Genomic DNA, 13200 nt, shown 5'->3' on the forward strand with positions numbered 1-13200 from the left:
AAGAGAAGACCCGGAGACAGCGCTTCCGAAGAGGGGGGTAAGTATGATTTTTTTTATCACTGAAACAGCAGTTTTTCGGAACGGCTGTTTCTGTGCAGGGCTGTACATAAATGTGAGAAATAGTTCAATCCTTATCATTGCGATAAGGATTGAAAACTACTTTTCACTTTATGTGAATATTGATAAATGTGCCCCTAAGTGCTTTATCTGCAGGCAATGGAGCACTTTATGTGTGTGGTGTCAGTGTTATCTGCTTTGTGGTTTCTGTATGGTAGAGTGGGTGTTGTCAGTGTTATGTGTGCACAGTATCAGTGATAATGGATAAGTGCTTTATGTGTATAGTAGTAGTTTGATGGGGTGATAGTTTTACACTTTCCTGGATTTTACACAATTTTTCTGGACCCCTCAGTATGTGGTCCATTTTTCATTGGTGGGCAGTGAACGGCAGGGAGAAACATTTTGTATCGCTGCATACCGCAACAATAGAAAATGTCCAGCCGCTTAAATATTCCATGCCAGGACTCATTGGCAATCCCTGGTGAACTACCCCCATCTTAACTAACTAAGAACTCCTTCACTGGCAGCCTAACAGTGCCAGGGAATAGAGTATCTGATCCCTGTGCCTATTGCGCATGCGCTGCTAAGGTCGCGCATGAGCATTATGATAGTACCTGGTGCTGGATGATGAGAGACATTTCCAGCCACAATGGAGTACTAAGGGACTCCATGGTCAAGGTAAGCGATTTTCTCCAGATTTTTGGCTCACAGCTGCTTAGTAAATAGACCCCTATATACTAAAGTTTTCATTCTAAAAAAGTAACTAAAATGTTTTCCAGATTAATACTTAAGCATGCTTATTTATGTTACCTATGAATAACATTATTTAATCCAAGTTTAACCCTAAAAAAGTTTTGCAACTTAATATTTTTTTATTTTTTTTAATCAAAAATAAAATCAAACAGAACTTGATGTATAAAACACATAACAGGAATACATTACAGCAGCATTAATGGGGTAGAGGTATAGCTGAAATAAACCTTTTACAACCTCTTTTAACAAGCTTATACAGAAAAATAACAAATGTTGGCTATTTTAATATTGTGGTTTACAAGTGAAATATTATCTATTTTTGTATCTAAATATTGTTTGTACTCTGGGTCTTGTTTTTGTAATTTACAGTACAATGGTGCATGTTATACCAATAGTATAATCCCATAAGCATGCACACACTATTTATTAATATTTTTGTTTATGTATGCATTTAGGCACTATTAGGTACATGCAGTTTTGTTAAGCTGTGTACACACTACAGGTTTTGCAACCAATTATCGTGCCAATCACATGATAAACAACTGTTAGGTCTGATACTGCATTAGTGTGTACGTTCCCACAATCACGTTTTATCGTACCAAAGCACATTGTATCGTTTCATTTGATTTTATAATCGGACTAAAAATAAAACAATGGATTGATGTCAGGCAAATCCTGAAGTGTGTATGCACTCATGAACAGCAGTGTAGGCAGATCTCCATAGAGTTTACAAAGTTATGATCTTTTCAGCCGATTGAAAAAAAGAAAAAAAACATAAAAGTACAAAAAATGTAATGGTCAAGCAGAGCCTAATTACAAATCACATTGAAATTATCTTAAATCATACAAAAGTAAACACATGAAATACATAAGGGCATTTTATTCGGTATAATAATAGATAAACATAGTAAGCTGATTCAGATCATTTCAATTAATGCATAGCAAAGCACTATTTCTTTTCTTTTCTTTTATGTGGGTTATCAGTACAATCATGTGGAAGCCATAATAGTCAACCATCATGTGTCTGTCCTATCTGTCTCGATATATTTCCTCTGTCACCATTATATCTTGATGAGACATCTTACCCTGTCCCTCACTAAAATCACCAAGGTTATCTGGAGATCTGTGTAAGTGGCTATGTAAAAAGTGTACTTTTTATGATCATATTAGTACATACTTTCCTACTCCTGGAAACCTTTTTCCGGGAGAGGGGGTGTGACTGGAGGACGGGAGGGGGCGAGGTGAGGCCAATCGCGGCATATTGGCCCTGCCCTCTGCGGAAATGTAATTTACGTTGCAGGGCCAAAATGACGCGATTGGCATCGCCCCGCCCCCTCCTGCCCTTCAAAATGGCGTTATTCACAGAGAATCGCATCAAATGACGCGATTCTCAGTGAATTCCGGGATGCGGGAGAAATGCCAGCTCTCGTGGGAGCCCGGGAGAATGACCCGAATTTCGAGAGTCTCCCAGACTTTCAGGAGAGTTGGCAAGTATGTATTAGTACCCAAATGTTTATAGTTTCTGAGCATGCTTTGCACCAGTTTTTCATAATTGCCTGCTTTGTGGTTACCTAAGATGTTTTTGACAACTGAAACATAACTGAACCAGGCAGAAGCTTCAACACCATTCATAAATTTAGTAAAATTAGAATTCTTGATAGGTTTATGAAAGATTATAGATTTTAGTTCTTTCATACTTAGCCCAGGAACAATCTACAAATGTATTTGAAGCAATCGCCATCTTTATCCAAGGTATTAACAAATGGTTTCATTAGTCCCAGCTTGATATGGAGTGATGGGAGAATTATTTTTTCCCTGTCAACCAATGCCTTAAACACTTTGTATATCTACAACCACTCCGTATACAACTTGACTTATTTACACTTATTACATGTATACAAATATATTACATGGGCGAGAAACAAGAAAAACACAATAGACAACGTGAAACGCTCAACTGCCAACTGACTGCTGGTTGGGTGACCAATTGCTTATATACAGAGAGGGAACACCTAGAATATTCACGTGTCTCACCTTGTAGAATGTTCTGGTATTTTCCCACATGCACGCGCTATGGCTAAGCTCCCTGTTTAGTAAGGCTATCCATTATCCCAAGAACTAGAGCCAATTTGAAAAAGATGCGTTCATTTTTTAATTCAGCAACCACAAAATACAATAAATTGGTTCAAATATCCTTAGCAATTAAAAAAAATGTTTTGGTGGACTGTGTTATTTACAAGGCTTTGAATTGTGTTTTGTAATATTAATGGTCATCTATTTATATAGTGTCACCAATCCCGTAGCACCTGTGTACAGATAATAGTTGCCACTGGAGCTAACATTCTAAATTCCCTAACACACACAGACTAGGGTTTATTTACTCAGCAGCCAATTAACCTATATGGGAAGAACATACAAACTCAACATTGATCAGAAATTGATCTCATGACTCCAGCACTGTAAGTCAGAAGTGCTAACCACTGAGCCACCATGCTGCCCATATATTAATTGGTTAAGTACTGCAAGTTCTCCTTCCAATAATCACTTATGTATAGCAGCATATTAAGATATTATCATCTTACCTTTTCTGCTTCAATATCAAGTAGCTTTAATACTGAACACTGTCACTAATGTTTTCTTTGCCTCTGTTATATCTTCTCTGTGTGATTAATTTAAGACATTTGGTGTCAAAAAAAGTTTTCCTGTGTTAAGAGGAAGTAGATAACTGAATCTTTCTATTTGAATACACAAGTGTTCGTCAGTGAGGACTTAGGAAACTTAGGGTGTTACTCTTACACTTCTTTTTAAAAGTGAAACAAACCCACACTGCTTTCTTGTCAGTAGTATACACAGAAACATACAATTTGTTAACAGAAAACATCTTTGTTTTAGGTGTTTATTTTTCTTAATATTTTCTATCTAAATCTTAACAATAGTAATATGGTGCTCTATTTTATAAATGTATTTCTGAAGATAGGAAATTGTTCACAGTTCCAGAGGTGGGGTATTACCAGTGACCTATAAAGTGGGCCATGATACTTACATCAGCATGGACAGAATGGTGGCTTAGTGTTTAGCACTTCTACAAGGAGTTTGTGTGTTTGCATCGGTTTCCTCCCACACTCCAAAACACATTGGTAGGTTAATTGGCTGCTATTGAAATTGACTTTGGTCTCTTTTGGTGTGTGCATGTTAGGCAAATTAGACTGTAAGCTCCAAAGTGACAGGGGCTGATGTAAGTCAGTGCTGCAGAAGTAGTGGCACTATATAAAAGATGATGATATAATCAAGTGCTCTTCTGGATTTTAACACTGCTTATTTAACTTTATATCATCTGAAACTTTAACTCAAAGGTCACTTTCCTCTGCGGAGTAAGACCTGGTCAGTTACAGTTGTAAACATAACAATTTTCACCGCACCAAGCTGAACCCCTTATATGTTGAAGAGATCTATATGTCTCATAAAGTGGGGAGGTGCTCCTACACATTACCAATATACATATTGAAAAAAGGAAAAGAGGAAAGGGGGGGGTGGGAAAATGTGTATATAGGGCACTCTTTTTAGATTCAATATATAGAGTAAATTTCTGTTAAAAGTAATATCTTTATTATAATAAACAGATGATACATTAGCGAAATAATTTAAAAACACTCAGTGAATGAACATATTGACCAAATGTACTAGGTGAGACACTGTTAAGAAGTAGTAAAAAAGACTACTATGCTGTCTCACTGTGTCCTATCAATAATATTGAGTAATGAGCTGTACCATTATCACATAGATAATATAGTGATATTGGATGTATAGGTGTAAAAGGTTTTCTTTTTATGTGTCCAAACCTATCTATTGTATTATGATTGATTTCAGGATACTAAGTTTTTAATTTGGACTCCTTCACATATTTCCTCTCCTGGGAACATAGTCCCATGTTAACACTCCTAGAGGTGGATTTCGGTACTGCACCAATTTAGTATATAGTAAATATAATAGATCTAATCGTGCTCAGGTACTTAACCACACCCCTCTACTACTAAATAGTAGTGTAGATATTATAAGAATTTCTGGTGTTTCATTCAAATAAACTTTGGTAGAGACTAGGGTTAGATATCATAATATATCCAAATATCTGGCACACCTTCTATTAGTAATATGATTATATGGGTGGTACAGCTCATTACTCAATATTATTGATAGGACACAGTGAGACAGCATAGTAGTCTTTTTTACTACTTCTTAACAGTGTCTCACCTAGTACATTTGGTCAATATGTTCATTCACTGAGTGTTTTTAAATTATTTCGCTAATGTATCATCTGTTTATTATAATAAAGATATTACTTTTAACAGAAATGTACTCTATATATTGAATCTAAAAAGAGTGCCCTATATACACATTTTCCCACCCCCCCTTTCCTCTTTATCTTTTTTCAAACAGTTACAGTTGTAGCTAGCTAGCTTTTTTTACATGCAGCCATTTCCTACCATCAAATGTAAAGCTGAAAGCACCAGCATGCCCTGGAACATTTAGTTCCACATGAGTACATTTATAAAAAATATTTTTATTAAAATAAACCATACTTGCCTACTTTTGAAGGCAGCTGTCCGGGAGGGGGTCTGTCGAGGGGGAGTGGCCACGTGTGGTGTGCCTTAGGCTCCGCCCCTGTCAATCTTAGGCAATTGTAGCCAATCGCAGCAGGGGGCGGGGCCACATTGGCGTGTTTAGTTCCACCCCCACCATCAGTCCGGGAGAACTCCCAAAAATTCGGAGTCTCCTGGACATTCCAGGAGAGTAGGCAACTATGAAATAAGCATGCCCCAAACCATCAACTAGCTGTTTATTAAACTGCTCTATCCAGAAGGGATCCTCTTCCTGAAGTAGTCTACAAGGAATGTTCAGCCAGGACATAATCCAAAGGGAAGTAGAATAAAAAAAACATAAGGGACTAGCACAGCTGCTTATAAATGACTTTTAATTTAATGGGATTTTAACGAGTCTTTGCCATTCAGCCAATCACAAGCAGATTTCCCACGTAGATCTATTCTTATTGGCTGAGCGGTGAAGGCTTTTCCAGGTCAATTTAGTTCAGTGTAATTTTCAAACAACATGGGGAAAAGTAAATGATGATGACTATTAGAGCTTGTGTATGACACATACAATATATCTACTTTATCTGACAGATACAGTGTTATGTTAACTATCTGTCAGGCGCCATCCCTGCACATTCAGGGGGCGGGCGCCTTCCTGTTCAGCTCATTGCGCCCCGTCACCAAGCAATGGGATGCGCCTTTGCCCGGCCGTCGGTACATGAGCTGGTTCTCAGCATCTCCGTTGCTAGATAACGGGACGCTCTTCTCTGCTTCCTGTCGGCGGTCAGCTGATACTGACCGCCGATCCCGCTGCCACCAATGATAAACCCCACTCACTATTTCAAGGACGCTCTGGCGCCATTCTGGCGCCATTCTGGTGCCAGAGTATCAAGGTCCTCCTTTGCTCCAGCATTTCTGTCAGCATTCCTGCATTCTGATTGTCCTTTTGGCTTTCAACCCGACTTCCTGACCCTGCTCTTGGAATTTCCTCTTGGTTTATTTTGGATCTCCTGGTTGGACCTCGGTTCTCCCTGACTCTGCCTCTGCCTGTTCCTTTTGTACTTTTTTTCTTGCTCGGCTCTGACCCGGACTGTATGACCTTGCTTTACCTCTCTGCCTTTTTGGTGGCTACCTGGGAGGGCGCGACCTGCGTATCTCTGCCGCAAACTCCAAATCTCCTTGCGGGGGTCCCTGGCGAAGACCAGGAGCACGTTTAGACTCCACATCTCCCGGGACTAGCTGCGCCAATACCAGAAGGTGGGTTTATTCTCACGACAGTATACTTTGGCCATGACAACTGGAGGATCCGGTGAACCATCTGCTCGTGAATTGCTCTTACATCTGGCTCACAAAGTTTAAAAACATGAGTACGAGCAGGCCCAACTGCTTTAGTGCATACAAGGAGTCGCTACTAGACTGGAATCACTTCAAACCGCAGTGGCAACATCTCAAGCGGTGGCCGTCACCACTTCTGAAGTTACCCTGCCATCCCCGGTTCCTACAACAGCCTCCACATCCTCTCTACGTCTCCCATCTCCTTAGAATCTTGACGGGGTTCCCAAGAAGTGCCGGGGCTTTCTGTACCAATGCCTCATCCACTTTGAATGTAATTCTGGATCGCTTCCACCTGAAGGAGTTAAGGTTGCATTCATAATCTCCCTGCACTCTGGACAGGCCTTGACATGGGCCTCGCCCCTTTTGGAACACCTGAAAAGTGCAGTTAGAGGATAGGAGGAGGCCCACCGCCTCCTGGATGCTCAGGCGGTCTGGTGGAGTAGGTGAAGGAGAGGCCCGCATAGGAGAAAGAGGCAGGTGAAGCAGTGTCAGAAGAAGTTAGCCAAGTTTCAGTGATGGCAAGAACATTTAGAGAGTTGGAGATGAAGAGGTCATGAATGGAGGACAGTTTGTTACGAATGGACCTGGAATTCAAGAGGGCACATGAGAAAGTGAGGGAGGGGAGATGCAGATGAGAGTGTCAGGGTTGATGGACTGAGATGGGAGGGTGAGAGATGAGGCAGTGAGAGTTGGGCGAGTGAAGTGGGCTAGGGGAGAGGATGGTATAGGAAAGGAGCGAGGCGGCATGGTGAGAGACAGGGGGACGGGGAATGAGGGGTAAGGGATAATTAACACAGAGGTGAGGGCAGAAAAAGGGAAACCTTAATGGACCAGAGCGGATTAGAGGTTTAGTTAAATTAAGGGCTGACGGAATAGAGTAGAACAGGAATAGGACTGTAAAGGACAATGGAACGAAGCAAGAACGAAAGGCAGTGGCAAAACAATATAAAGTGCAGTAAAGATTTAAATAAAATGCAGATAAAATAAAATAAAATACAATACAATACAATAAGATAAAATTAAAATGAAGTAAAATAAGGTTAAGATAAACTCATGGTAAATTAAAATGAAAACACATGGTAATAGAAGTAATGGAGGCTGCAGAGAGCCGGTACCAGGCATGGAGAACACTGGAACAGGAGAGTCCAGGGCAGGAGGGTCCAGGGCAGGTGAGTCCAGGGCAGGAGGGATCAGAGCAGGTCACAGGTAGTCGCCGGAGCAGTCCAGAGTGACCAGAGTTCAGGATCAGGTGAGACGAGAGAACCGGTGGGTCGGTACCAGGCATGGAGAACACAGGAACAGGAGGGTCCAGGGCAAGAGAGTCCAGGGCAGGAGGGTCCAGGGCAGAAGAGTCCAGGGCTGGAAAGTCCAGGACAGGAGGGTTCAGAGCAGGTCACAGTTAGTCGCCGGAGCAGTCCGGAGGGACCAAAGTTCAGGATCAGGTGAGACGAGAGATCCAGTGGGTCACAGAGCTAGGGTAGATCAGAGTCCAGGAGGGGCCGAAAATCCTTGTAATCAAGTGATAATGTAGGTCCAGGGAACCTCAGAGGAGGGTGAGTGGTGGGTGAAGGCATCAACAAAGCTGGCTGGGGACAACATCGGAATGTGGGAGCTCTAGGGCTCATCAGAGCAGGCCGGCAGATCGAGGTGCAGTAGAGCAAGATGAGGCCAGTATACCAGAGGGGTAGGCAGCTTGAGACCCAGGGAGACAGCAGCAGTGGCAAGGTGAGGCACACAGGGAGAAACGTGAACAGGGGTAAAGTGTCACATGTACTGACTCCTTTACCAGGCAGTGCTACTTGTAGTGTGTCCGGACAGTTGAGAGATGGCAGCAGTGAGGAGGGTAGCAGAGTGGAAACGTGTGGCATCGGAGTCAGGGGACACAACCGGAAGTAGGCCGCAGCGGGAAGAGGAGCAGCACCAGAGACTGGGGAGTGGACAAGAAGTAGGCCGCAGGAACAGGCAGCGGGAGACCAGAGACCAGACAGCAGGAGACCAGAAGATATGGCAGGCAGAAGGAGAGGAGTCCTCTGGAGTGCGTAGAGCAAGGCCAAGTAGTGCTGGAGACCGAGGCTGGAGTCGGTGGAGGTAGCTAGGCCGGAGCTGGGGGCTCAAGTAGTAGAGATCGCCAGAGGGACCTGTGGAGGGTAGTATTAGGTCAACAATTCAAATGTAGATGTTATTATTAGGTCAACAAAGATATTCCTAATTCTGTCCCTAATGCTAACCATATATATCTGTCCACATTGACAACATAATAGTACAGGCTACATTCGAATTGCCGACTTAATGATACTGTCTACATTTAAATTGTTCATCTAACATTACTGCCGACATTCGACTTTTCGACCTCATGATACTGTCTACATTTCCAATTATCGACATTGAATTGTCGGCTTATAGTGTTGACCATGTAAATTGTTGACCTAATAATATTGTTGACATTTGAATTGAAACTGCTCAAACATTCCACCATCAATGCCTTAGGATTTAGCAGGTGAGCCTGTCCCAGAAGTGAAAAGGTGAAGAAAGACCACAGACACAATATTTTCAATGTTAGACATCATGTGTTATGGAAAGTAAAGAGGCAGTAAACAAAGCTCATTAGATGGAAAGCAACATCAATAGACATTTAGACAAGTAGATAGACGATGGTGACCTGCATCCAGAAGTGAAATTGTGGGAGAAAGACCACAAATACAATATTTTCAACCTTATACAGCATGTGTCATGGAAAGTAAAGAGATAGTAATCAAAGCTTATTAGACAGACAGCATCAACAGACATTTAGACAAGTAAATAGTCGAAGGTGGGCTGTGCCCAGAAGTGAAATGGAGAGAGAAAACACAGAACTAATATTTTCAACATTCAACAGCATGTGTCATGGAAAGTAAAGAGGCAGTAATTATAGTGGATATTTTAGACAAGGTGATAGACCATGGACATAATATAAAATAGTGTAAAATGGAATTGTTCTTGGGCCACCTCTCCTACCCGTATGTTAAAAAGGACATGCCAAATTTAACAAACTAAGCAGTTCAACAACAATGAATGCCAGTTTTGTGGCTGAAGTTACTTCCGCCCCCACAAAACAGAACATTTTGGTTGCTGAACTGTAGACTATATATCAATTGTAACAATTTACTAATGGGTATTTGGCTAACAGTGGTCATCTTCCTCAATGTTGACAATATCAACACCTTCATCCTCATCACTGATGTCAAGATCATCATCACACAATATTAGTTCATTCCCACTGGAAACTAACGTTACAGATTCTGTTTGTAATTTGGCGGCAACAGTATTCCTCATACAAGTTGTAGTTCATTTTGATGAACACCAGTTTTTCAACATTTTTGGGAAGTAGTCTCTTCCAACGATCACTCACAATGTTCCAAGCTGTGCTAAACCCTCTTCCCGAGTACACACTGGAGGATGGCAACTTTTGCACACCATAGCTAACTTGTACAAGGGGCTTCTTTTCCTCCCAGAATTCAAAGGAACTCTCTGAGATGCTAATTTGTACATTACCATCAAAGAAATCCTCCACCATTCTAATAATACGAGCTGTATGAGATTGAAACATGTTTAAGGTGTCAATATATTTGGGCATTTCTTTTAAGCCTGACTAGATGTCATAATAACCTTTCACATTGGTGTGCTGTATTGACTCACTAATCAGTGAGACTCTTAGAAAAGGTCAGTTTTATTCTGGCAGTAGCATTTTTAGGAGAAGATGAAGCAGGGGACTTTTCATGTCTCTTGGGCCGATCGCTTGCTCACAGGGAGCTGTTTACACTTGTGAAGATTTGTGTCTGTTGGAAAAAAAGACTTTACATATGACTCAAACTTAAGATCAAGCACGGTTGCCATAATGTAGTGATCCAATATCAAGATGCTGCAAACCCTTGGGTCCTGGCAAAGCGAATAAGGAACTTGATCTACATGACCAACATACTTAGCAGAATCCCTTACTTTCATCTTCACCATCAGCTTCTCCAACTGCATTTCCAGTAGTTTGCTTAGGGGTATTACTTGCATAAAATACAAAGGATTCTCCAGTGAGCTGGAGTAAGATAACATGCCCCCCTCTCCCTATCTCATGTCTTGTTGTGTAGGTCTTGATGGCTTTTTGCTGTTCCTGTAGTTGCTGAAACATATAAACTTTGGAATTCCACCTTGTTACTACCTTTTACTTCAGCTGGTGGCATGACAGATTATATTTTTTTGTAGCTGCTGCAATGTTCTACAAGTAGTGGTTGAATGAGGAAAATGCCCAGAAATTTTATGGCCTCACACAGCATTTCCTGTACTAACCTCTTATTTTTTCAGAAATTCTGAACCACAAAGTTTATTGTGCATAAGTTTAAGTTTGGTACGTGTTAAAATTCCCCCAGCATTCACAATAATCACTCTGTTATGCCAGTGAGAAATTCTGAGGAGACTCTTAGCGTGGTGCACAATTTTGCTATGACATTCCTGAGTATTTACAACAAGACACAGATATGTTACTTATTGAAGCTAGTGTTACAGAGAATAGCTTTTCTGTGAATGACCTGACAATGTGTGCTAGCACTACTATGCTGGAAGGATGAGGGTAATTATGACAAAACTACAGGCGTTTCTGTTACTGCTGCTGACAGTGGTACACCTACCCAAATGCCTGTTACGGTCATGTAGTTTGACCAGTGCCACTTGTCCCCATATCTGTAATTAAGTATATAGTTGGAACACTTTCTAGGAACTGAATGACTTTTTGTTTAACCTCCTGGTACAGCTGAGGAATTGCTGTTTGGGAGAAAAGGAATCAAGTTGGTATTTGGTAGTGTGGACTTATGACCTCAACTAATCTGCTAAAATCTGAGGCATTGATAGTGGAAATTGGATGCACATCCAATGCTAAGATAGACTGCATACTAATAATGAGGATGTTGATGATGAAGGTGTTGACGGAGAAGATTGCATAAGGTGTCTATCCATTCTGCTGCAGGCTGATGCTGGGCTGCTTGTTGCTATACACACTTTTTCACCTTTTGATAAACCACTTAAATGAAGTCATTGCAAATGATGAAACAGGGAAGAGGTGTCTATATGATCAACGCTCCTACCAGTGGCGGAACTACCATTGGTGCAGCAGGTGCAGAGAGTTGAGGGCCCCGGTTCCTTCCTCCCCACCTTCTTACACCGACCCACAGCTCGCTAGTTCTGCCTTTGCTTCCTACCACTACTTATTGTGGCATCAAATAGGCTACAGATGCCTTGACAAATGTTTGGGTTGTGATAAAATATTTTGAAGTTATTCATATTTGACTGCTCTGCTGCCTGTGCCCTTGTGTATCCGACCTAGCTAACATTCTGTGTATCTGACCCGGCTATTCACACTGATTACTCTGCTTCCTGTGCCCTTGTGTATCCGACTCGGCTGACATTCTGTGTATTCGACCCGGCTATTCACATTGACTTTTCAGCTGCCCGTGCTCCAGTGTATTCAACCCAGCTGTGCTCCTGTGTATCCAACCCTGCGACTCTCCTACTGTGGTATCGCTTCAGTGTATCCGATCCAGTGCTCCAATGAAACGTATCAGGAATCTACAGTCAGTGCTGCTCCATTTCAGCTAATTATCCTGCCCTGCTTACCGCCTCAGAGTCTGCTCCGGATCTCTCATCTACTAACCTCTCACCTATTACGCCAGGGGCTAACCTAGGGGCCACGACCTGCGGGCCTCCGGCAGCAAATCCCACCCCGCCTTGCGGTGGTTCATGGTGAAGACCAGGGGGTCCATTAGACTCCGCCTCCTGGGAAGGCCTTTGTCAACTCTGACTAATAGGAGTCTCCCATGAGACGTAACAGATGGCCTTACTTGGACACAATCAACCTCCTCATTATCTTTTTCAAGTACAACACATTCATCATTTTCAGAGACACAATTATCCCCCTCATCCCACATTAGCAAGTTTGAAAGTAGCATATTCAACTTCTATGTCTAAATTAACATAATTACTATTCATCCTCACATTTCCAAATGGTTGAGAAAATTTGGAAGGAGGTTGCTATACAATTACAGTGTCAGAATCTGAAATAGGAGATTCACATATATCACTCATGGACACCCTTAGACTCTCTCCAGGATTCTATGACTACCCAAGTTACTCTTCAGTCTCGTGTTCTTCTCATGCACTGATCTGGCTGTTGTGGAGGTGACAGACCTATACTCTGAGTGAGAAGATGATGCATGAAAAGTTATGAAAGATGCATAACCATGTTGGACATTCTCTTTCACAATGGGCATTCTAGTACGTGTAAAGTAGTAGCAGGAGCACTACTAGCAAAAGTGGGTAAGGTCTGAGCCTTTTCTTCCCACTGTGGATGGTGTATTGAATATAAGCTTTGATCATTGTTTTTGACAAACCACCACATTCATCAGAAACGTTTCCCTTATTCCATACATTAAGAACTGATGTTTTCTTT

At 41.7% G+C, this 13200-nt stretch overlaps 1 protein-coding gene across 1 annotated transcript in view; it reads right to left on the reverse strand.

The window, feature by feature from the left end:
• The window catches only part of LOC142140410 (leukocyte surface antigen CD53-like), a 30129-nt gene extending 26605 nt beyond the window's left edge, over positions 1-3524 (reverse strand). Inside the window, exon 1 of the mRNA XM_075198169.1 lies at positions 3393-3524. The gene's annotated coding sequence lies outside the window, so the exon portion shown is untranslated. The remainder of the gene's footprint in view (positions 1-3392) is intronic.
• Between the last annotated feature and the right edge of the window lie 9676 nt (positions 3525-13200).

This window comes from Mixophyes fleayi, chromosome 2, assembly GCF_038048845.1.
Source record: "Mixophyes fleayi isolate aMixFle1 chromosome 2, aMixFle1.hap1, whole genome shotgun sequence".
Taxonomy (NCBI): domain Eukaryota; kingdom Metazoa; phylum Chordata; class Amphibia; order Anura; family Limnodynastidae; genus Mixophyes; species Mixophyes fleayi.